Genomic DNA, 12,587 nt, shown 5'->3' on the forward strand with positions numbered 1-12,587 from the left:
CCAGCTTGCAAGTTACAGGAGAAATAAAAACCTTTTTATTACAGAAGCACTGGCAAAAATTTACGGACAGGAACAGCAGACGAGCAAATTCTGCGATTGAGCTAACGACAGACATCAGGCCTAGGATCTGGCTACCCTGACAAAGGATGCCAACAGGACAGAGTGAGGCCTCAGCAGCACTCCCAAAAAGCCCCACAGAGAGCCACAGGCTCTGGCCCGTGCCCCACCTACGGGCCGGCCCTCCTGGCAGCAGCGCAACACCACCTCTTCAGGAGCCCAGGGACTGACCTCAGCCCCCTAAGGGCCAGGCAAGGTTGGTTCCTGTTAGCTGCCTAAAGCAGCCTCCCCAGCCCTGCTTACAGGGACCTTGGGCTGCTGCTGGGGACAGAAGGGGGATGGAGGGCTCCACAACTCGTCACACAGACCCCGAGCACAGGGCTGTTAAGCTGACAGGGTGCCAAGGGAACAGGCTGCCATGAAGGCACAGACCCAGGCCCTGAACTACAGGGTGGGTCACCTTGCCGCAGCAACACGACCCAGCGGCTTCGCTGCGTCCGACGAATAAAAGGAGGAAGTTCCACAGGAACAGAAGGGAAAACCTTTTCACTGTGTGTGCCAGAGCCCTGGAGCAGGCTGCCCAGAGAGTTAGTGGAGTCTCTGGAGACATTCAAAACCCGCCCCAGGTGATCCTGCACTGGCACAGGGGTTGGACCGGATGCTATTTTGGGGTCCCTTCCAACCCCTAACACTCAGTGATTCTGTGATTAGCTATGCTGGTGACAGAGTCTCACTGAGTGCTCTTTAAAATGTTTTTCTTTTCTTTCAGCCTAGGAGTTTCATATTTAAATAGACCTTCTGCTCTGTCTTCCCCCTTCCTTCTTCCATCTTGCGTCTAAACACTAGGAGAGCTTGATGAGCTGTATCCTGGGCGTCCCAACGTAACACATCTCAACTGCATACATGGATTTTGTAATCTTTTGCCCCATTGCTCGCACAGGGTGGATTAAGTTCATTACTTAGAGCTTGTCAGGACAGCTGTTGAAGTGTCCTGTGCAATGCAGGAGGAGTTGAATCCCATAGGAAACCACATTACTGTGCTTTGTCAGCCTGGTTATGGTCAGAAACCTCCTTCATTTTTTTTTCTCTTGAACAGATATATCACATGAGTCCCCAGAATTAATTTGCCTCTTCTCATAATTATTTCTTTAAAACTGTCTTAGAAGTGTCTCTGTCCTTCCCTCTCTCTAGATACTGGCCTCCTGAGCCCACGGCAGACTTGCACAGAGCTACTGCGAGCACCACTCTGCACGGCCTCTGGGGGGCTTTCAAGCACAGGCACCCCAGGAGAATCCAAACCTAACCTTGCAGCTGGCCTTAGAGCTCCTCTTTGGAAAACTGTCGCTGCCAGGGCCCACAAACCAACGTCCTCTGTCGGCAAACCGGATGTAAGGGCTGAAAAGTGTCAACGGAAACCGTAATCGGATGGCCCAGGAAGATCCTGCCGGTCTGAACACACCAGACCTGGAATGCACAAAGAAACTCTGTTAACAACTGCCTGTGTGTCTGCTCATAGCTTGAGGAGTAACAGAGCAGAACCAATTCCCAAAAGGTTTTCACTGCGTTCCCAGGGCAAGTAGAGGCTTGCTCTGGCTGTAGTTAATACCTAGAAATTCCTATCAAAATCTTTGCAGCACAACAAGAAAAAAAACAAACCAACCAAACCACAAACTGCTTTATATTATTAAGTAGGAACTCGAAAGCTTACAGGAACTGTGGGGATTTTTTTATGACAAATTATTCCTTTTCTTTTTTTCAGTGAGCAATTGGGTTTCCAACAGCTCCACATTCTGACACCAAAGCACCCCGCTCCGTGTCAGGGCTTGTGGCTGAGGCCGAATACAAATCTGCAACTGGTCCTCAGGCAAAGCAGTTAAGCTCCCTGAAAAAAAAGGAAAGAAAGCAAGAGTGAGTCAACCATAAAAACAAGACCTAACCAAACCCCCAAAGCCATTTTGTCAGGAAGTCGCCTCCACTATCACCCGCCACATGCTGAAATTCCCTTCCCCTGGGGCTCCTGCTTGGCCCACAGCTGGGGAACATAAAGCAAGGCACAGCCCTGTGGGTACCTGCTGCCCTGGAGCCACCAAAACCGGAGCACCCAGTCACTACCAATCCCACAGCAGACCCAAGATACAACAGGGACTCCATAGAGACTCCAAAACCTCACTGAGAACCCCCCAACTCCTTCAGGACCCCCACAGATTCTCCAACTTAGATGCCCACAAAACCCCTTTGGTTGCACCCAAACCCCCCATCTGAAACACCCAGCTCCACTTTAGGTACCCCCAGATGCTTCCAATGTCCCCAGACCCGCTGGTGGACCAGCCCAGAACCCCCTGACACTATCCCAGACCCTTTCAGGGGGCTCCACACCCCTTCTAGATGCCCACAAAACCCCTTCACACGCCAAAAGAAACCTTTACCTGCCTCCAAACCCCACGTGGGGGCCACTTAGCAGCGGGTGGCAGCAACCAAGTCTGTTGCTCTCACCAATTAAACCCTTTGGTGCTCTCAGCTCTCTGACCCTGTGTCAGTGCAAGTCCTTGTCGGCCGGCACCTTCGTCCTGATCCAGGCGGAGAGAGAACTGCCAGGAACACAGCTTCGCCGCTCCGCTTGCGGCACGCCTGCTGCCGAGGGCAGCCTCGTCCGCAGCCTGCCCGAGAGGAACACGGCCCCCGGGGCCGGGGGACACACAAAAGCCTTCCACAAAGGTAACAAGGGAAGTCTCTTGGCCACTCTTCACGTGCCGAGTGCGATTGTCATGCGGAACACACCGCGGCATCTGGAACGAGTTTAAGTCCAGGTCTGTGGCAGCACAGAGGTTCCTGGAATATCCCGGTACATCGATCCACAGGAGGTTGTCTTTCGGTCCCCAGTCTGATGCTTGGCAGCACAGCCATCACACCATTTCTCTCGAGTGCTTTGAACTGACAATTCATGCAGGAGAATAAAACCAAACAGGAGTAAGCAGCTTGGAAAAGAACTTTGATCATCACCAGGCCCAGCAAGAGGACACAGTCTCAGGCTGCACCAGGGGAGGTTTAGGCTAGAGGTTAGGAAGAGGTTCTGCACAGAGAGAGTGATGGCCCATTGGAATGGGCTGCCCAGGGTGGTGGTGGAGTCACCATCTTTGGAGGTGTTCAGGAGGAGACTGGATAGGGTGCCTGGTTGCTTGGTTTAGTTGATTAGGTGGTGTTGGATGATAGGTTGGACACGATGATCTTGAAGGTCTCTTCCAACTCGGTCTGGTCTATTCTATTCTATTCCGTTCCATTCCATTCCAACACCATCTAATCAACTAAACCACGGCACTGAGTGCCTCATCCAGTCTCTTTCTAAACACTTCCAGTGATGGTGACTCCCTGGGCACCACCTCCCTGAGCAGCACATTCCAAAGGCCAATCTCTCTTTCAACCTGCTCTATTCTATTCTATGAAGACCTTCTTCCTAACATCCAGCCTAAACCTCCCCTGGCACAGCTTGAGACTGTGTCCTCTTGTTCTGGTGCTGCTTGCCTGGGAGAAGAGACCAACCCCCACCTGGCTACAACCAGAACTGAGGGGACTGCAATCCTTGCAGCTTCAGCTTTCCTTCTCTGCTACTTCTTTTTTCAGATGGATTGTTTTTCAAAGGGACTGCTGGACAGCAGAACAGGATGGATGGCTGGGCCCCAAGAGCAGTGGGGAACAGAGTTAAACCCAGCCGGCGGCCGGCCGGGCACAAGTGGTGTTCCCCAGGACACCCCTTGTGAGAGAGTGAGTCCAGAGAAGGGCCACAAAGCTGGTGAGGGGTCTGGATAACAAGCCTTACGAGGAGTGGCTGAAGGAACTGGGACTGTTTAATCTGCAGAAGAGGAAGCTGAGGGAATTAAGGTATGGTCTGGCTTCAGCTCTCAACTACTTCCACGTTGAGCAAGGACAGCTTGTACTCACAGAAGGCACTGGCTGCTTGGGTTCAAGGTTCCTGCAGAGCTCAGGCTATCTCTCTTGATTAGTGAGGTCGTCCTGTCACCTAGGCAGAGAGAAGAAAATGCAGCTATGAAATGAGACCACTGGAATCGTGAGACTCGTTCTGTGTGAGACTCCAGGAGAATCCAAACCTAACCTTGGAGCTGCCCTGAAGAGCTCCTCTTTGGAAAAGTCTCGCTGCCGGGCCCCACAAACCCCACACCCTCTGTCAGCAAACCGGATGTACGAGCTGAAGAGTGTCGACAGAAACTGTACGTGGACAGCTCAGGAAGATCCTGCCAGTCCCAGCACACCAGACCTGGAATGATCAAAGAAAGTCCGTTAACAACTGTCTGTGTGTCTGCTCATAGCTTGAGGAGAACCCCCCAACTCCTTCAGGACCCCCCCAGACTCCCCAACTTAGATGCCCACAAAACCCCTTTGGATGCACCCAAACCCCCCATCTGATACGCCCAGCTCCGTTTTAGGTACCCCCAGACGCTTCTAATGTCCCCAGACCCGCTGGTAGACCAGCCCAGAACCCCCTGACACTATCCCAGACCCTTTCAGGGGGCTCCACACCCCTTCTAGATGCCCACAAAACCCCTTCACATGCCAAAAGAAACCTTTACCTGCCTCCAAACCCCATTTGGGGGCCACTCAGACCCCTTAGCAGCGGGTGGCAGCAACCAAGTCTGTTGCTCTCACCAATTAAACCTGGATGTTAGGAAGAAGGTCTTCATAGAATAGAATAGAGCAGGTTGAAAGAGAGATTGGCCTTTGGAATGTGCTGCCCAGGGAGGTGGTGGAGTCACCATCACTGGAAGTGTTTAGAAAGAGACTGGATGAGGCACTCAGTGCCGTGGTTTAGTTGATTAGATGGTGATGGAATGGAATGGACCGGACCAGGTTGGAAGAGACCTTCAAGATCATCGTGTCCAACCTATCATCCAACACCACCTAATCAACTAAACCATGCAACCAAGCACCCTATCCAGTCTCCTCATGAACACCTCCAAAGATGGTGACTCCACCACCTCCCTGGGCAGCCCATTCCAATGGGCAATCACTCTCTCTGTGCAGAACCTCTTCCTAACCTCTAGCCTAAACCTCCCCTGCCACAGCTTGAGACTGTGTCCTCTTGTTCTGGTGCTGCTTGCCTGGAAGAAGAGACCAACCCCCACCTGGCTACAACCTCCCTTCAGGGAGTTGCAGAGAGCAAGAAGGTCTCCCCTGAGCCTCCTCTTCTCCAGGCTAAGCAACCCCAGCTCCCTCAGCCTCTCCTCACAGGCCTGTGCTCCAAACCCCTCCCCAGCTTTGTTGCCCTTCTCCGGACTCCTTCCAGCAACTCAACGTCTTGCTTAAACGGAGGGGCCCAGAACTGGACACGGGACTCAAGGTGTGCCCTAACCAGTGCCAAGTGCAGGGGCAGAATGACCTCCCTGCTCCTGCTGGCCACACTGTTCCTGATATTGGCCAGGTTGCCAGTGGCCTTCTTGGCCACCCGTGCACGCTGCTGGTCACGACCAGAAGACAGGGATCAGAAGAGTCTTCGGCCAAGCTGTAAACCTCTTCCTAACATTCAGCCTAAACCTCCCCTGGCACAGCTTGAGACTGTGTCCTCTTGTTCTGGTGCTGCTTGCCTGGGAGAAGAGACCAACCCCCACCTGGCTACAACAAGAACTGAGGGGACTGCAATCCTTGCAGCTTCAGCTTTCCTTCTCTGCTACTTCTTTTTTCAGATGGATTGTTTTTCAAAGGGACTGCTGGACAGCAGAACAGGATGGATGGCTGGGCCCCAAGAGCGGTGGGGAACAGAGTTAAACCCAGCCGGTGGCCGGCCGGGCACGAGTGGTGTTCCCCAGGACACCCCTTGTGAGAGAGTGAGTCCAGAGAAGGGCCACAAAGCTGGTGAGGGGTCTGGATAACAAGCCTTAGGAGGAGTGGCTGAAGGAACTGGGACTGTTTATTCTGCAGAAGAGGAAGCTGAGGGAATTATGGCGTGGTCTGGCTTCAGCTCTCAACTAGTTCCACGTTGAGCAAGGACAGCTTGTACTCACAGAAGGCACTGGCTGCTTGGGTTCAAGGTTCCTGCAGAGCTCAGGCTATCTCTCTTCATTAGTGAGGTCGTCCTGTCACCTAGGCAGAGAGAAGAAAATGCAGCTATGAAATTAGACCACTGGAATCGTGAGACTCGTTCTGTGTGCGACTCCAGGAGAATCCAAACCTAACCTTGGAGCTGCCCTGAAGAGCTCCTCTTTGGAAAGCTCTCGCTGCCGGGCCCCACAAACCCCACACCCTCTGTCAGCAAACCGGATGTACGAGCTGAAGAGTGTCGACAGAAACTGTACGTGGACAGCTCAGGAAGATCCTGCCAGTCCCAGCACACCAGTCCTGGAATGATCAAAGAAAGTCCGTTAACAGCTGTCTGTGTGTCTGCTCATAGCTTGAGGAGAACCCCCCAACTCCTTCAGGACCCCCCCAGACTCCCCAACTTAGATGCCCACAAAACCCCTTTGGATGCACCCAAACCCCCCATCTGATACGCCCAGATCCGTTTTAGGTACCCCCAGACGCTTCTAATGTCCCCAGACCCGCTGGTAGACCAGCCCAGAACCCCCTGACACTATCCCAGACCCTTTCAGGGGGCTCCACACCCCTTCTAGATGCCCACAAAACCCCTTCACATGCCAAAAGAAACCTTTACCTGCCTCCAAACCCCATTAGGGGGCCACTCAGACCCCTTAGCAGTGGGTGGCAGCAACCAAGTCTGTTGCTCTCACCAATTAAACCTGGATGTTAGGAAGAAGGTCTTCATAGAATAGAATAGAGTAGGTTGAAAGAGAGATTGGCCTTTGGAATGTGCTGCCCAGGGAGGTGGTGGAGTCACCATCACTGGAAGTGTTTAGAAAGAGACTGGATGAGGCACTCAGTGCCGTGGTTTAGTTGATTAGATGGTGATGGAATGGAATGGACCGGACCAGGTTGGAAGAGACCTTCAAGATCATCGTGTCCAACCTATCATCCAACACCACCTAATCAACTAAACCATGCAACCAAGCACCCTATCCAGTCTCCTCATGAACACCTCCAAAGATGGTGACTCCACCACCTCCCTGGGCAGCCCATTCCAATGGGCAATCACTCTCTCTGTGCAGAACCTCTTCCTAACCTCTAGCCTAAACCTCCCCTGCCACAGCTTGAGACTGTGTCCTCTTGTTCTGGTGCTGCTTGCCTGGAAGAAGAGACCAACCCCCACCTGGCTACAACCTCCCTTCAGGGAGTTGCAGAGAGCAAGAAGGTCTCCCCTGAGCCTCCTCTTCTCCAGGCTAAGCAACCCCAGCTCCCTCAGCCTCTCCTCACAGGCCTGTGCTCCAAACCCCTCCCCAGCTTTGTTGCCCTTCTCCGGACTCCTTCCAGCAACTCAACGTCTTGCTTAAACGGAGGGGCCCAGAACTGGACACGGGACTCAAGGTGTGCCCTAACCAGTGCCAAGTGCAGGGGCAGAATGACCTCCCTGCTCCTGCTGGCCACACTGTTCCTGATATTGGCCAGGTTGCCAGTGGCCTTCTTGGCCACCCGTGCACGCTGCTGGTCACGACCAGAAGACAGGGATCAGAAGAGTCTTCGGCCAAGCTGTAAACCTCTTCCTAACATTCAGCCTAAACCTCCCCTGGCACAGCTTGAGACTGTGTCCTCTTGTTCTGGTGCTGCTTGCCTGGGAGAAGAGACCAACCCCCACCTGGCTACAACCAGAACTGAGGGGACTGCAATCCTTGCAGCTTCAACTTTCCTTCTCTGCTACTTCTTTTTTCAGATGGATTGTTTTTCAAAGGGACTGCTGGACAGCAGAACAGGATGGATGGCTGGGCCCCAAGAGCGGTGGGGAACAGAGTTAAACCCAGCCGGTGGCCGGCCGGGCACAAGTGGTGTTCCCCAGGACACCCCTTGTGAGAGAGTGAGTCCAGAGAAGGGCCACAAAGCTGGTGAGGGGTCTGGATAACAAGCCTTAGGAGGAGTGGCTGAAGGAACTGGGACTGTTTAATCTGCAGAAGAGGAAGCTGAGGGAATTATGGCGTGGTCTGGCTTCAGCTCTCAACTAGTTCCACGTTGAGCAAGGACAGCTAGTACTCACAGAAGGCACTGGCTGCTTGGGTTCAAGGTTCCTGCAGAGCTCAGGCTATCTCTCTTCATTAGTGAGGTCGTCCTGTCACCTAGGCAGAGAGAAGAAAATGCAGCTATGAAATTAGACCACTGGAATCGTGAGACTCGTTCTGTGTGAGACTCCAGGAGAATCCAAACCTAACCTTGGAGCTGCCCTGAAGAGCTCCTCATAGCTTGAGGAGTACCAGAGCAGGAACAATTCCCAAAAGGTTTTCACTGCATTCCTAGGGCACTTGAAGGATTGCCCTGGCTGTAGTTAATACCTAGAAATTCCTATCAAAATCTTTGCAGCACAGCAAGGAAATTGAGGGATGGGAAGGCAATATGTACTTACACGTTAGGCAAGAATTGGCTTTGCAAACTAATCTCTCTAACTGTTGGATATGCACTGAACTTCCTCGAGGCCAAATGAGGACCCCTTTATTTGGGGAAGCCTCAATGAATTGGACTTGGGGGGCATCAGACTGGGTGACTACATCTGAGAGTACCTTCCACAAGTGTCAGCATGGGAAAGATAGCTCAGAAAGCCTGGGTCCAAAGTTTGCCTTAAGAAAATATAGTATAGGAATATACTGTTGGCTGTGAGAAAGGGGGGAACTGATGAACAGAAAAGTCTCATTAACAGAACCACAGAGTTGATAAGAATTTTCCGCTTGTTAGCTGAAATGCTGGGACGCAGGGAGGGGGAGAGGGGCTGGCAGACAGCCTTTGGATAGAGAAGGAATAACAGGATTTGTCAGTGATTCACTTCTGTTAGTCTTGGACAAGATGCTCTTTTGGATAAGACAAAGGACACCTGCATGATATGTGTACTTCTGCTCTTTTAGAGAGATAAGCTTTGTATAGATAGGCAGCATCTGGACCTCTGTCATTATAGACAGATAACTTTTTGTATAAAAGTTTGCCCAAACCTCTCTGAAGACACACAGCTCTTTTGAAATGATCCTACCTGTGTCAGGCGCCAGAATAGAAGCACGATACAAGAGACTTACTGAGTCTCTTGTGTGTCTTTCTCTAAGTCATTATCAACGCTGTTTGCAGCACAAACCCAAACCCAAACCCACCCCGAGACACCCCCAGCTCCCACGGGAGCCTGCAGAGACCTCCCAAAGGGTCCGTCGGAGGTGCCCAGCTGCCTCCCCACGACCCTTGACCCTTTCCGATGGCCCCACGAGAACTTTACGTATCCCCAGACCCTTTTAGGTGTCCCCAAGACCTCCTCCGTCACCCCCAAAAGCCCTGCCGATGGCCCCAGACCACCTTCAGACGCCGGAAGGAACACACCTGGGAGTCCCGGGCCGGCAGCGACACCGGGACCGGACCCGCTGCGGCGCAGGCGCCGTATCCATAGCGACCACCGGGACGCTGCCCCCCTGGCGCGAGCAGAGCCGGGCTAGGGCGCAGGCGCCGGATCCATAGCGACGCTCGAGTCAAGCTCTCCGCCCTCCGCTCTTCCCCTAAGAATTTTCGAGCATTCAGCGCAGTTAGGCTGCAGAAATTAGCTCACCCAGGGCGGCACACGCCGCGGCACGGCTGCACTGCCGGCCATTACACACAGGGTTGAGCACTGAGCTCCCCCGGGGCGGTATACGCCGCGGCACGGCTGCACTGCCGGCCATTACACACCGGGTGGCAGCATTGAGCTCCCCCGGGGCGGCACACGCCGCGGCACGGCTGCACTGCCGGCCATTACACACAGGGTGGCAGCATTGAGCTCCCACGGGGCCTCTGGGTACGGTTGAGGCAGCAGCCGCCACCCCCGCAGAGCCCCGCCGGCCAAGCCCGGACACGCCCCCCTCCCCCCCCCCCCAAAGCCCCGCGCTGCCCCGCCGCTGGCCACCCCCCCCAAGCCCCGCGCAGCTCCAGCGGCTGCTATAGAGAAACCCCCCAAAGCAGAAGAGACTGGCACTGACCTGGGACACAGCAGAAGAGCTCCAACCTCTACCAGCCACAACCCTGCACTGAGCCACTTTAAGCATCTGGCGCCATGTTGTTGAGGGCGGTGCCACGCTGGGGGGGGCGGTGCCACGCTGGGGGGGCGGTGCCACGCTGGGGGGGGCGGTGCCACGCTGGGGGGGGCGGTGCCACGCTGGGGGGGGGCGGTGCCACGCTGGGGGGGGCGGTGCCACGCTGGGGGGGGGCGGTGCCACGCTGGGGGGGCGGTGCCACGCTGGGGGGGCGGTGCCACGCTGGGGGGGGCGGTGCCACGCTGGGGGGGGCGGTGCCACGCTGGGGGGGGGCGGTGCCACGCTGGGGGGGGCGGTGCCACGCTGGGGGGGCGGTGCCACGCTGGGGGGGGCGGTGCCACGCTGGGGGGGGGCGGTGCCACGCTGGGGGGGGCGGTGCCACGCTGGGGGGGGCGGTGCCACGCTGGGGGGGGCGGTGCCACGCTGGGGGGGGCGGTGCCACGCTGGGGGGGGGCGGTGCCACGCTGGGGGGGGCGGTGCAACGCTGGGGGGGGGCGGTGCCACGCTGGGGGGGGCGGTGCCACGCTGGGGGGGGCGGTGCCACGCTGGGGGGGGGCGGTGCCACGCTTGGGGGGGCGGTGCCACGCTGGGGGGGCGGTGCCACGCTGGGGGGGCGGTGCCACGCTGGGGGGGCGGTGCCACGCTGGGGGGGGCGGTGCCACGCTGGGGGGGCGGTGCCACGCTGGGGGGGGCGGTGCCACGCTGGGGGGGGGCGGTGCCTGCGTTGTGACCTCACGCTCAGCGTTCCATGGGTTTTATTCCCCTCCAAGACAACACGTTGAGTTCTGAGCAGCTGAGGAGCCCTGGGGAACACCTGTACAGAAACGTTCCTCCAAGAGCTGTCAGAAAAACGTTCGTTCCGCCAGCACTGCCGGCCGTTACACACCGGATGGCAACATTGAGCTCCCCCGGGGCGGCACACGCCGCGGCACGGCTGCACTGCCGGCCGTTACACACAGGGTGGCAGCATTGAGCTCCCACGGGGCGGCACACGCCGCGGCACGGCTGCACTGCCGGCCGTTACACACCGGGTGGCAGCACTGAGCACCTCCCTGGGCGTGGGCAGCAGCCGGGCCCCCACCTGGCTTTTATTTTCCAATGCTAAAAGCCTTTTAGAAGCAGAGAGGGCAGACAGGGGTCGTTTCCAAAGCTTTCTTACGCACCAGTCACTCCAAGCCCTCCCTCTCCAGCTGCAAACCAGAGGTTTGCCTCCGCCTCGCCTCACCCCAGTACTTACACTTTTAAAGATAGTGTGGTCCCCTCGGAGAATTTTCAGCACTTTAGGGGGGGGGCCCCCAGCCCTCGCTCACCTGCTCCTCTGCTGCAGCAGCCCCCTGCCCCACGTGGCAGAACCAGCCCACCCACAATCCCCCCACTCCCTTTGAGTCGCCCCCAAAAAGGCACAAAATAAAGCAAACTGCCCAGCCAGCACCTCCTGCCTTTCACAGCAAGGACTGAACATTGCAGCTTTGGCCAAGACCATCAGCCCAAAGGAAGGCCTGGGCCCTGAGGAACTAAATGCAAGTGAACTATCTGACACCACCACAGTCCTGTGAATGTTGCAAAGCAGTAGTGCATGCGGTATAATAATTCGAAAGTTAAGGGCTGCTCAAGCTTTACACAAAGTATCCTATTCAGTTTTGGGTTCCACTTAACACAAAGTAAAAGTATAAAAGGTCAGAGGGAAAGCCAACTCTACCTCTGAACTACAGCAAGAAATACTGGAATCAAGGGGCCCTTTCTTCTGCTATTCATAGATGAAGAGAACATGAAAACTGATGGGCTAAACCAACAGGGCAAGATTAGAATAACTAGTAGAGAGAACGGAAGATACAAAGCTTCAACTGCATCTGTTTAGCAACGACTCCTACCAGATAACTTCCATGCCATAACTTTGCTGATTTCAAACAAGCCAGCTGGTGAAGCGTCTCGCTCACAGGCGGCCGACGAGGAGACGTGCAGAAGGCAGAGGCGAGGGAACAAGTCCTGAGCTTTGCTGCAGGCTGTCCTGCGGCTTCCCCTACCGACTCTTTCCCGTACACCACCGCAGAAGGAGTTGGGTGAATTTTGTCTCAAACCGGCTCCTAAGACAACCTCCGCTTTTTCCCTGGGTGCCTACGTGGGTGTTGCTTCATCTTTCCCTCACGCTCGGTACGGCATTCGGGTGCAGAGCAAGGCTCTGGACAGCCAAACCGAACTCCTGTGCTGAAGAAAAGGAAGCGGAAGCACAGGCTGAGCCCCTGAGCTCTAAACATTCACTGAGCCCCAGGAAATGTCTGCATGTGCTGGCTGCTGCCACCTCCTCGTTGCCCCGGGCCTGCTCATTGGAGGCTGCCTGGCAAAAGCACCTGCCCCCACTTTCCTCGGCGTTCTTTGAATACCCAGGTTGGAAACCTAAGAGGTAGCGTACTAATTGGAAAGCATGTTCCAGCGGGCGTGGCTGGAGGC

General features: G+C 55.5%; 2 long non-coding RNA genes across 2 annotated transcripts; both read right to left on the reverse strand.

Annotated features, from left to right (window-relative positions):
• Positions 1-1,366: 1,366 nt before the first annotated feature.
• Positions 1,367-4,063, reverse strand: LOC137452169 (uncharacterized). Its single transcript, XR_010989986.1, has 4 exons — positions 3,994-4,063; positions 2,484-2,988; positions 1,766-1,939; positions 1,367-1,521 (listed from the first exon to the last, which is right to left on the reverse strand). It is a non-coding gene; the product is annotated as an uncharacterized lncRNA (long non-coding RNA).
• A 106-nt stretch (positions 4,064-4,169) lies between these two features.
• Positions 4,170-6,396, reverse strand: LOC137452170 (uncharacterized). Its single transcript, XR_010989987.1, has 3 exons — positions 6,241-6,396; positions 6,069-6,147; positions 4,170-4,327 (listed from the first exon to the last, which is right to left on the reverse strand). It is a non-coding gene; the product is annotated as an uncharacterized lncRNA (long non-coding RNA).
• Positions 6,397-12,587: the final 6,191 nt, after the last annotated feature.

Source organism: Melanerpes formicivorus, unplaced genomic scaffold (genome assembly GCF_026170545.1).
Source record: "Melanerpes formicivorus ecotype bairdi unplaced genomic scaffold, bMelFor1.0.p_v2 SCAF_50, whole genome shotgun sequence".
NCBI classification, from domain to species: Eukaryota; Metazoa; Chordata; class Aves; order Piciformes; family Picidae; genus Melanerpes; species Melanerpes formicivorus.